This window comes from Nuphar pumila, chromosome 5 (assembly GCF_984573655.1).
Source record: "Nuphar pumila chromosome 5, dmNupPumi1.hap1.1, whole genome shotgun sequence".
Lineage (NCBI taxonomy): Eukaryota > Viridiplantae > Streptophyta > Magnoliopsida > Nymphaeales > Nymphaeaceae > Nuphar > Nuphar pumila.
Window position 1 is genome coordinate 10,297,941 of NC_143253.1, and position 12,917 is coordinate 10,310,857.

Genomic DNA, 12,917 nt, shown 5'->3' on the forward strand with positions numbered 1-12,917 from the left:
TTAGGACTTGGATTGTCAACTGAATTGAAAAATGTGCTAACTACACTTAGGCTTGAAATTGATGATATAAGAGGGCAAGGGTATGACAACGACGCTAACATGAGTGGACGACACAAAGGTGTCCAAAAAAGAATATTTGAAATGAATCTTAGAGCTTTCTACACTCTATGTGATTGTCATAGTCTTAATTTGACGATTGTGGATATGGTGGAATGTTGTCCTAAAGCTAAATCATTTTTTGGAGTAGTGCAACGCATCTACACATTGTTTTCTTCTTCTCCAAAGAGATGGAAATTTTTTAAAGATATGATACCCGGTCTGACTCTGAAGCCATTGCCACAAACACGGTGGGAAAGTCATGTTGAGAGTGTAAAAGCTATAAAAGATCAAACTACACAAATAAGAGATACTTTGCTTGAATTGACGAAAAAAAGTGAAGATTCCAAAACAAAGAGTGAGGCTGAGACCTTAGCAATTTTTGATTTGGAGAATTTTGAGTTCTTACTTGGAATGGTGATTTGGTACAAATTGTTATATGCAATTAATAATGTCAGTAAGTTTCTTCAGTCTGAAAGTATGGATATTGGCATTGCAGTCAACCTCTTACAAGGACTTATTGTATTTCTTGATGAGTATAGAGAATGTGGATTTTCCAGTGCCATGGATGAAGCTAAGAAACTAGCAAGTGACATGGGGTTTGAACCTAAATTTCAAGAAAAACGCATAACCCAAAGAAAGAAACAGTTTGATGAAAGTGGCAGTGACGATATAACACTATCAAATGAAGAATCTTTTAGAGTAGAATATTTTCTGTTTATAATTGATCAAGCTCGATCTTCCCTTCAACTCTAGTTTGAACAATTTAAACAATATGATGAGACTTTTGGATTTTTGTTAAACTTAGAGAAGTTGAAGACTGAAGTTGATCCCTTAAATAGCTTAAAGAAGTATTGTGAGAAGCTTGAGAAATTTTTAAGTCATGATGGACGTTCAGATATTGATGGTTATGATTTATCTACAGAGTTGATGACCCTGAGGTGTTATTTAACCACTGAAAGAACGATAATTGATGTACTACATTATTTGGCGAAACTGAATGGTTTATTCCCAATTGCTTATAAGATTTTGCTAACAATACCAGTTACCGTTGCATCAGCAGAAAGAAGTTTCTCAAAATTAAAGTTAATCAAGAATTATCTTAGATCAACTATGTCTCAGAACAGATTGAATGGATTGGCTATGTTGTCAATTGAGAAAGAAATGGTTGAACAACTTGATTATACTGATTTGATAAATATTTTTGCATCTAAAACAGCTAGACGAGTAGTGTTTAAGTAGTTTATATAAATATTTTAGACATTATTATTTGATATAATATAAATATTTAGAATATCATATTTGTTTAGTAAAAATATAAATCTTATCATTATTTGAATGATGATACTATCAGGTTGTGTCTTATTCTCTTGACTTTCTTGTTTCACTATAATTTCTGATTTCGAATTTCTGTTAGCAGTTAATTTTTGTTAGTTAATTACTATTAATTATTGTAAGTTAATTTCTATTAATTGATGTTATTGCTAGTTAAATCTAAAAATAATATAAATATTTGTATTAGTTAATCTCTGTTAATTATGTTTAACAACTTGATTAAACTGATTTGATAACTATTTTTGCCTCTAAAACAATCAGACAAGTATTGTTTAGGTAGTTTATATAAATATTTTATACATTTTTGTTTAATATAATATAAATATTTGGAATATTATATTTGTTTAATGTTAATGCAAATTTTATTGTTATTTTGATTCTTTAAAAAAAACCGAAGGCACTGCCCCCGAACTCCTACTATTAATAGGGGGCCCATTTTTTTCCTCCGGCTCAGGCCCCATAAAACACAGGTACGACTCTGCTGAACGGTTAATATTAAAAACTAAGTTAGAGAGAACTAATTAGAATATGAGAGCAACAAAAAAGAAATACCTGCAGCTACTACACGCACTTACACCTGCGTGAATCATATCAGACGGTGATTAAGGCAATCAGCATTGGAATCACGCACACGTTGAAACACGTTAGACACATTGCTACAAAAAAATTAAACCGTGATTCAAGAGATCACAGCAGTCAATTTGCCTTATTTTGCAATGCGATCTATGGTTGTACGCCAGCCACGCTCCAACACCTGTTTGCAGACTAACTTTGACCTAGATCTAACCTAAAACTCATTTGGAACTAATTAAGGGGCACAAAAATATATGAAAACCCTATGTTAGAACTAATGATTTACCTAAATCAAGATTATCTAATGTTTAAATCAAGAAACGGCTAAACTATAAAAAATGAAATATATTTTTCTTTTATTTTTATTTTTTTCAGATGCAAAACATGAACTAAACTATATTAATATGCAGATGATGCAATGATCTAATAAAACAAAATGTCATGCTATGCTTTATACGATGCAAAACTAGATCTACCGTGAAACAAAGAAGAAAGAAGCAAATTGTTGCAGATCGCCTTCGATAGATTGGATGAGAAGAGAAGGTGGCTAATCCCAGCTGAACACAACCCTCCTCGACGAAAAGAACGGTTGTCGACGACAGATTGGATGCGAAGAGAAGAGAAAAAGAAGAAGAAGAGAGGGGGAGAAAATGGCAAGGATCAAAAATGAGGGAGAGAAGAGAGGGAGGGAGCAAAGGAGGGCTTCAGGCTGCTGGAAAAAACATTTTTTCAGCCCTCAAAATCACTATTTATAATCCCTAATTAGGTTAAAATTCGAAATTTCAAAAAGAGTCTGATAATTTTTCTCAATTTCCAAAACAAGGTCTCTTTCTGAAAAGCGTGTTTTTCAAAGGGATATTTTTCTAAAACTCATTCAAAATAATTAAGTTCTACTCTAACTAAATTATAATTAAGAAAATTCTAAAACTAATAAAAATATTGAAAAGTGCAGGGCCGAGTTGAAAAATGTGATTTTTCTCAAAAATCTGATTTTGAAGCAAATACTCAAAAACAACGATAAAGATGAGTTTTTAATGCGATTTTATCATGGATCATGTATAAATAAAGATGAATAAAATGCAAAATATATACATGATCAAATACCCTCATGTTTATCGTTTGCTAGTCCTCGAGCAAACTGAAGCAAAAATAAAAAATGTTAAACTAATCAAAACATACCTCACTTTCGTAGGAATCACGGTTGAATTTAGCATATGCAACAAACTCTCTCAATCTGTGGGTTACCCCAGTGGACGAGTAAGGTCTCGTGAGGGTTTGCAGTGATGCTACCCACAAACATCTTTGTCATGTCTGCATAAAAATACAACTTCAGAAAGCATTAGGTAATTAAGGAGTTTGTTTTCACAAATATTTCATGCCATTACATTTTCAAAACATGATTAGAGTCTTTTACATGCCACCACAGAATAAAATATTTTCTTTCACTTTTCTAAATATCATAATCATTTATGCTTTATTCTCAGAAAATCAAATATGTGCATATCATTATTTACTAATTCTCACTCGTATGTTTTTCTATACAGGTTTTCTCAATATTTGCTTCTAAGCAGTGAACTTTTCCTTTTACGCTCTTTTCTTTCATTTTTCATGGTTTTCAAATTTTCACACTTTTTCTTTCTTTCTGTTGAGCACTATTTCAAATTTCCAGTTTCGTGACCCGTGTAACGAGCTTTGGGTCAGTGACTCCCAGGACAGATGACCTTAGGCCACCAGATATAAAGTATCCCTCGGAATTAATTGCTCAAGTCACTAGACCTTCAATTTTCATAGTTTTATGTATAGTTTGCTTCTCTATCATGTGCAATGTCAACATCTATTAGGCTCTCTATAAAGTCAATGTAGCAGGCTTTCGGGTCGGTGACTCCCGAACCAGATGGCTTTAGGGCACCAAGTGTAAACACTCCTCAGACTCTACTTGCTTGAACAAAATAGGTCACAGATATTAACTTAAACAAAGAAGTGGCTTCCTTCTTTATCCTTTTCGACATGGGAATCAAACACTTTAACTTGTGTCTAAGCCCAGCTACTAGGGAATACAAAGATACCAAACAATTAAATGTATGCTCTTTTTCACTTTTGAGCTCTTATTTTCAATGTTATTCTTTTGCTTAGTTTTTCAAAAATAAAACTGCGCATATTCATATTTATGATTCAAAATAAACTCTAACATGCATCTATAATCATTTCTTTGAAATCCAGATAAACAATCATATTTTTCTAGATTCGTGTCAGAAAAAAAAAATTGTGGGGCTTAAAAATTCTTTAAAAATATTAGATTATGTAAAGCATTCATATATGATCAAACTCATTCTTTAAAAGCTCAATTTTTATGAGTTGTCATCAAAACTGCAAGTACAAAGACAGAAAAATTTGAGTGTGCAAACTAAAAAAACACCATTCCTCATGCTTGAATGACAATGTCCTCAGTGGTACTCCCCTATGCTTACATGAAACTATATGAATGCACATGAGAACAAAAGAAATGAGAGAAAAAAAGTATAAGTCACTTGATCCACTCTGTGGAACCTTACCTGATACAACATGTGAATGCCTTTGCAGATATTCCACCTGTCTACTTGTTATGTAACTCATAAAAATATACAAAAATGCAATGCATTCATACTCTATCATTCGTGATCACAAAAGAAGGAAAACACATCCTAAAAAAACTACTAAAGAACCAAAAATCTAATCCTAAAAATACAACATACAACCCTGTGTATTGCCTCACTCATCCATGAGGTCAATGACCTCAATATCCTGACTAACCACGACATCAGAAATGTTGGGCTTCAGCCATTGCCCATTGACCTTAAAGGTTCTATTCGTACGAGGATCAAAAATAACAATGGCTCCCTGTGGAAACACCTCTCATACTATGAACAGGCCATCCCATCTGGACTTCTGCTTCCTTGGGAAAAGATAAAGACACGAATTATAAAACCAGACTTTCTGACCAGGCTCGAACTGCTTCCTCAAAATATACTGATCATGTAAATGCTTCGTTCGAGCCTTGTAGATCTTGACACTCTCGTAAGCCTCATTTTGCAACTCCTCAAGCTCACTCATATGCAATTTTCTCTCTACGCCAACTTGGGCCATAACAAAATTGAACTTTTTGATAGCCCAATATGCCCTATGTTCCAACTCAACAGAGAGATGACATGGCTTTTCAAAAACCAATCGGTATGGGAACATGCCAATCAGAGTCTTGAAAGCAGTCCTATATGCCCATAATACATCATCAAGGCACTGAGACCAGTCCTTATGGTCTGGTCGGACTGACTTTTCAAGAATCCTCTTAATTTCCCTATTGGAGACCTCGACCTGGCCACTCGTTTGTGGATGATATGGTGTGACAATTCGATGATACACAGAATACTTCCTAAGCAAAGAAGCAACCTGCATATTCCAAAAATGCGTACCCCCATTACTAATCATTGCTCTTGGAACACCAAACCTACTAAAGATATTGTGCTTTATAAATCAAAGCACCTCTTTATGATCATTGGTTCGGATGACCACGACCTCGACCCACTTGAAGACATAATCAACTGCCACTAAGATATAAACAAAGCTAAACGATGGTGGGAAGGGGCTCATAAAGTTGATGTCCCAAACATCAAAAATCTCTATAACAAGAATGGACAACTGGGGCATCATATCACGCTTGGAAATACTACCTATCTGCTGACAGCGTAAACACCTCTGACAAAAATCATGAGCATCTCTATGAAGTGTCGGCCACCAAAATCCAGACTAGAGGACCTTCGTAGCGATCTTCCGACTAGAAAAGTGGCCTCCATAGGCTAGGGAATGACATAAAGAAAGGATGAAATCGTACTCCTCCTCAGAAACGCACCTCTGAATCATCTGGTCTTGACATTATCGAAACAACTCTGGATCCCCCCAGAAATAATGTCTCGCCTGTGAGAAAAAGTGATCTCTCTCATTGAGGTTCCAGTGCGTAGGGAACTCTCCGGTCACCAAGAAGTTGATGATATGCGCGAACCAGGGCAGACACTTGACATGAAGAAACTACTCATATGGGAAGGAATCATCAATCTATCCCTGATGAGTGGATGTCTCCACAGTCAGTCTGGACAGATGATCTGCTGCAAGATTCTCGCATCCACTCTTATCTCGAATCTTGAGATCAAATTCTTGTAGCAGAAGAATTTAATAGATGAGGCATGACTTGACATCCTTTTTACTCATCAAGTACCACATAGCAGTATGATCTGAGTAAATGATGACCTTGGAGCCTAATAAATATGAACGAAACTTCTCAAGAGCAAAAACTACAGCTAGCAGTTCCTTCTTAGTGGTCGTATAATTTATTTGAGCATCGAAGAGGGTCCTACTAGCGTAATAAATGATGTGAGATTTATGTTCTATCTTTTAGCCCAGAATGGCTCCAATTGCATAATTGAAAGTATCATACATGATCTTAAAAGGCACAGACCAATCAGGAGAATGAAGAATGGGAGCGGTGGTCAGGGCCTCCTTCAGAGACACAAATGCCTTCATACAACCATCATAAAAAAATGGTTGATGTTTCGACACCAGATTGCATAATGGTCTAGAAATCCTCCTAAAATCCTTAATGAACCATTGATAGAAACCTGCATGCCCTAAGAATGAATGAATCTGTCACACAGAGGTCGGTGGAGATAATCTGGCAATCGACTCCACTTTGGCCTTATCGACCTCAATCCCCTTCTCGGACACAACATGTCCAAGAACAATCCCCTGCTGCACCATAAAATGACTCTTCTCCCAGCTAAGCACAAGGTTTGTCTCTATACAACATTTCAAAACTCTCGATAACTTCTAGAGACAATAATCAAATAAAGAGCCATAGACCGAAAAATCGTCCATAAAAATCTCAAGGACGTCATCAACCATATGAGAGAAGATCGCCATCATGCACCGCTGAAATGTTGTCGGGGCATTGCAGAGCCCGAACGTCGTTCTCTTAAATGCAAAGGTGTCATATGGGCAGGTGAACGTCGTTTTCTCCTGGTCCTCAGGGTAAACAATCACCTGATTATATCCTGAATGTTCATCCAAAAAATATAAATAATGCTAGTTTGTGAGTCTCTCCAAAATTTGGTCGATAAACGGCAACGAGAAATTATCCTTTTGCGTTGCACTATTCAACTTTCGATAATCAATGCACACTCGCCACCCCATAGTAGTCCTCATGGGGATGCGCTCTCTCTTCTCAGTTGGCTCAACGGTGAGCCTAGACTTCTTAGGGACAACCTGGGTGGGGCTCACCCACTGACTATCGGAGATGAGATAAATGATCCCTGCATCCAGACATTTGACTACCTCCTTCTTCACCACCTCCTTTATATGAGGATTCAACCTCCTTTGCATCTCTTGAGGGCTTGGCACCCTCATCCATGATAATCTGATGCATGCAAAAGGAGGGGTCTATCCCCTTCAGATCAGCTATCGACCATCCAATCACCTCCTTATGCTCATGCAAGACCTGCAGAAGCTGACACTCCTAAGTGTCAGTCAAGTCTGTAGAAATAATGACAGGGAGGGTCCGATCCTTGCCTAAAAAGGTATACTTAAACGAGGTCGGTAAGGGCTTCAGCTCAAGTTTGGATAAACTCGCAATGGAAGGTCGGGCAGGCTTCTCTGCCAACTCAGAGAGTGGTTCAAAGTGCCAGACCCAATTCAGCTCACACGACCACCTATCAATCAATCCAAGACAATCTACCTCGAGTAATTCATCATCATCCTTCTAAGGGGATTACTCAACGTCTAAACATGCTTCGCCTCTACGAGGTCTTGAATGAGATCAACTTCAAAAGAAGTCTCATCGCCCGCAGGCCCCATCGTAGCATAAAAAATGTTCAGCCTTATCTTTCTATTGCCAAATAAAACGTTCATTGCGTCAATGCGGTAATTGATGCACGCATTGGCGATGGCTAGGAAGGGGCGACTAAGAATGATTGGGGTCTACCTCGTATCATCCACTCCCTCTATATCCAGGATAATAAAGTCTACAGGAAAGTAGAAGTCTCCCACCTTGACTAGAACATCCTCAAGAATCCCTCACGGGATCTTAATTGATCTGTCTTCAGTTGTAAAGTTATAGGTGTTGGCTTCATCTCCTTTAATCTGAATTTGTCATAAAAGAAATCCAGCAAGATATTCACACTTACCCCAAAGTCGAGCAAGACACGCTCAACAGTGATGTCTCCTATGACACATGAAATAATAGGAGCCCATGGGTCATTGAGCTTCGATGGAGTTTGATGCAGTAACACCGCACTCACCTGCTCAGTCAGATAGAACTTCTTCGGCACATGGGACCTCAACTTCCTTTTCTGCGTACAAAGCTCATTCAGAAACTTGGTGTATGTAGGGACTTGTTGGATGACATCAAGCAAGGGAAGGTTTATCTGAACGTTCTTAAATATCTTAAGCATCTCTTGCATATTCACTCTTTGCTTGCTGAACGACTTCGATCTCTCTAGCGCCTTAGGAAAGGAGAATTTGGAGATATAGGACTTGGAAGGCTCAGATGGGGGAGCCGTCTCTCTTTCCTGAAGTAGAACAGTAGGGACCGACTGCTTCTCACTAGATCTCTTGTTTTCTTCTGCAGCCTCCTTCGACTGGTACTGCTTTCCACTTCTAAGGGTGACAACTGCTTGAGCTTGCTCTTGATGGGCATCTGTCATGTGCAGGTCATGCATCGGCTCCTTACCCCTAGGGTTAACCAACGACTGACTAGGTAACACCACCTCACTTTGCCTGCTAAGCACCTCGGTGAATTGTCCCATTTGCATCTCAAGTTTCACAATGGAGTGCCTATGGGAACTCAAGTTTGCCTTGAGGTCCGAGAAAGCCTACGACATCTTGTCCTCAAAGGATTGACTAGAAGCAGGCTCTTGGGACAAAGGCTGATTATAGGATGGCTGGGCTGGGGGTAATTTGATCGCTAAAAACCAGGCGCATAACCGTCTTGCCTGGGTTGGTTTTGGGAAGGTAGGGGGGGGGGGTTGTGGATTTCTCCACGAGAAATTAGGATGATTGTGCCAACCCGGGTTATAAGTGTTGGAATATGGGTTCAATATAGGCTTGGCAAAACCTTGCATCATCTGAGCTTATTCCTAAACAAACTCAAGGTATTATGGCGCCACAGGACAGTCAAAGATATTGTGTGCTGGGCTGGCACACAACGCACACACCTGCATGGCTGGGGAGGGATTCGACAACAACTGATCCAATTTCTGGGTCAGCAGGTCGACCTTGTTATGTAACTCAAGGTTCATCCCTAACTCGATGATACCAACCTTCTTGGCTCCAATAGGGGCAGATGTAGCCCTCTCAGATCGTGATGCTGAAGCGTGATGCATCAAATTCTCACTCAGGGTCTCAAACAGAGCCCACGTCTCATCTTCACTCTTCAGCACGAAAGTGCCTCCACAGGCAGCATCGACCATTTGACGTTTCTTCTCAGTAAGTCCGTCATAAAAATATTGCACCAATTGTCATCAAGGCACCTGGTGGTGAGGACACTTTTAGAGAAAATCTTTCATCCTCTCCCACATCTCATGAAACATTTCTCCCACAATTTGTGAAAAGCTGGTGATAACTTTTCGATATTAGTTTGTCTTACCAATCGGAAAATATTTCATGAGAAACTCTCTTTGCATATGTTCTCAAGTGGTAATCTAGACCATATCTAGAGCATTCAGCCAGTGCTTGGCTTTGTCTTTGGCGAAGAATGGAAACAACATTCCTTAACGCATCATCCACAAAATTGTTGATCTGCACCATAGAGCATATCTCAAGGAACTCATTGAGATGACGGTAGGGGTCTTCGTTGTTCAGGGTATAGAAAGATGGTAGCATTTGAATTATGCTGGCCTTAATCTCAAATTATGGCGCCTCTACAACACGTCTCGCGATGCAGGAGGCCAGAGTGTAAGCATTGGGAGTGAAGTACTCCTTAAGAGGATGGGTCAACTGTTGATCTTGGGCCATGGGGCCAGATCGATGGGCTCTTCTAATAAGAGACTCAGGGTCCTCGACAATCTCTACAAGCTCAGGGTCAAGCGAGCGTCTCCCTTGCATGCACCTAAGGGTAGATCGGTGCAACAACTGTCCTAAGTAAAAGGTTTTCTAACTACCTAACATGCAGTGCGACTAAACCACAACAAACTATAAAGCAAGTAAAATAAAATAAAATAAGACTAGAAAGCGGTAAATAAATAAGCACCACACACTTGCACCCAACAGAAATCAAACTATGGGCACGATACCAATCGTGCGCAATCACCGCTAAGGGTATCCTAATAGGTGGGTTGTGCAGGAAAAGTAAGCAGATATCTAGGGTTTGCAAGCAACGTGGTTCTAAACCTAAATACTGAAAAGAAACTAAACAATCCTAGATAATGAACCGAAAAAAAGAAACTAAATTGTCCTAAGTAAAGAACAGAAAAGAAACTAGCAACCTATCAAAACGCGAATAAACATTGGCAATAAAGTGAATACTCATATTAATCACCGTTCCCCGACAATGACGCCAAAAAAATGGTGTGAGTTTTGTGAAAACGATTTTTAAAACAACATTTTTAATGAAAACTAAGTAAAAGCCAGACACCAAATAATAAAAACCGGCTCGCACGAGTGATGGAGTCTGGGTCAATCTCAGGGAATGGGAAATACTTCATATTCAATCACACAATCTAAACTACTCTTTATTGCCTTGAGAAATAAAAAAATAATTAAATAAAATAAACAAGAGAGTGTTGCTTCTGCAGAGGGCTTAAACAAATAATTAAAGTGCCTTATTACAAACCCAAATGAATTAAAATAAGGGAAATCCTAATGTAAAAAAGAAAAGAAAAGAAAAGAAAAGAAAAGAAAAGGCTTCAGTGCTTGAGTCTTCTTGTAGTCTTAAGAATTGATTTGTTTCCCTTTATCTTTTCCTCTATGTTTGGTTTGATAAATTAGAGAGAGAGTTTTGCCCTTAGGGCACTTTTGAGGGCTTGAGGGGACCTCAGAGGGCACTTCGAGGGCACAAAAAGAAGCTCACCGTACGTCCAACTGCTTCCCTGCAAAAATCAAAACACAAAACAAAGTAGTACGAATCCATCTAAATAAGAATTTACTAACTAATGACTAAAAAAATTTAGCAAAAACAATATTTGAATTAACTAAATTAAACTAAAAACAAGAACTAACTATGAACAACTTATTAACAACCTAACACTAAAAGACAAAAATAGCAAAACAACCAACTAACAAGAATTCAAGAACTACTTCCTAGCAAACTAAGCTTAACTAATTCAAGAAATCAAGAAACTAAAAACAACTAAATGAAATTAACATATATGATGTACGGTTTTTCAGACTTAATGAGTAAATAGACTAAAACTATGTACTAATTAAAGAATGTGACAAAAGAAAACTAAATAATATAAACCACCTAATTTAATTTAACTAATCCTAAACAAATAAAGTAAAATATGTTAAAGCTATGGAATAAAAAAAAACATGCTAATCTAAATGGATACCACTTTAATACTTTTAGTTTGACTTTAGATTAGCTAATATAAGACAAAAAAAAAAAGAATACGTTAACTATATGACAAACTAAAAAGATTTGATAACTTCAACTAACCTATATGGAAATTAATTAATCTAACCTACGTTAGCATGAAACGCTACCTTGCTGACTGGTTAATATTAAAAACTAAGTTAGAGAGAACTAATTAGAATATGAGAGCAACAAAAAAGAAATACTTGCGGCTACTAGACACACTTACACCTGCGTGAATCATATCAGACGGTGATTAAGGCAGTCAACATTGGAATCACGCACACGCTGAAACAAGTTGGACACATTGCTACACAAAAATTAAACTGTGATTCGAGAGATCACAACAGTCAATTTGCCTTATTTTGCAACGTGATCTATGGTTGTATGCTAGCCATGTTCCAACACATGTTTACAAGCTAACTCTGATCTAGATCTAACCTAAAACTAAACTGGAACTAATCAAGAGATACAAAAATATATGAAAACCCTATGTTAGAACTAACGGTTTACCTAAATCAAGATTATCTAATGTTTAAATCAAGAAATGACTAAACTATAAAAAAATGAAATATATTTTGCTTTTCTTTTTATTTTTTCAGATGCAAAACACGAACTAAACTATATTAATATGCATATGATGAAATGGTCTAATAAAACTACATGTGATGCAAAACTAGATCTACGATGAAACAGGGGAGAAAGAAGCAAACCGTCGTGGATCGCCTCTGATAGATTGGATGAGAAGAGAAGGTGGCTAATCTCAACTGAACACAGGCCTCCCCGACGAAAAGAATGGTTGTCGATGACAGATTGGATGCGAAGAGAAGAGAAAAAGAAGAAGAAGAACACTACAAGAAAATTGTTAATTAGCGACGGAAATTTGCGACGAATTTTTTCCTTCGCTAATTAGCAACAGATTAGCTAGAGATAGAATCTGTCGCTAATTCGCGACGGATTAGCGAGGAAACAACTTTTATCGCTAATCTGTCGCTACTTAGCAACGGATTAGCGACTGCAATTTTTTGTCGCTAATTTTTATTACAAGAATACCATTTTAGCGATGGATTTAGAGAGGGAACTCTGTCGTCGCTAATCTGTCGCTAATTAGCGACGGCGTAGCGACAGAATATATTCCGTCGCTTTTTTGGTATTTTGGTATTTTGATTTAGCGACGGAATTTTTCCGTCGCTAAATGTCGCGTAAATCCCTAATCCCATCCCTCTTTCTCTTTTTCCTGTTTCGCTGTCTTGCTCTCGCCCGCCGCCCTCTCCCTCCCGCCGCCCGTCGGCTCTCGCCACCGCCCGGCCGCCGCCGCTCG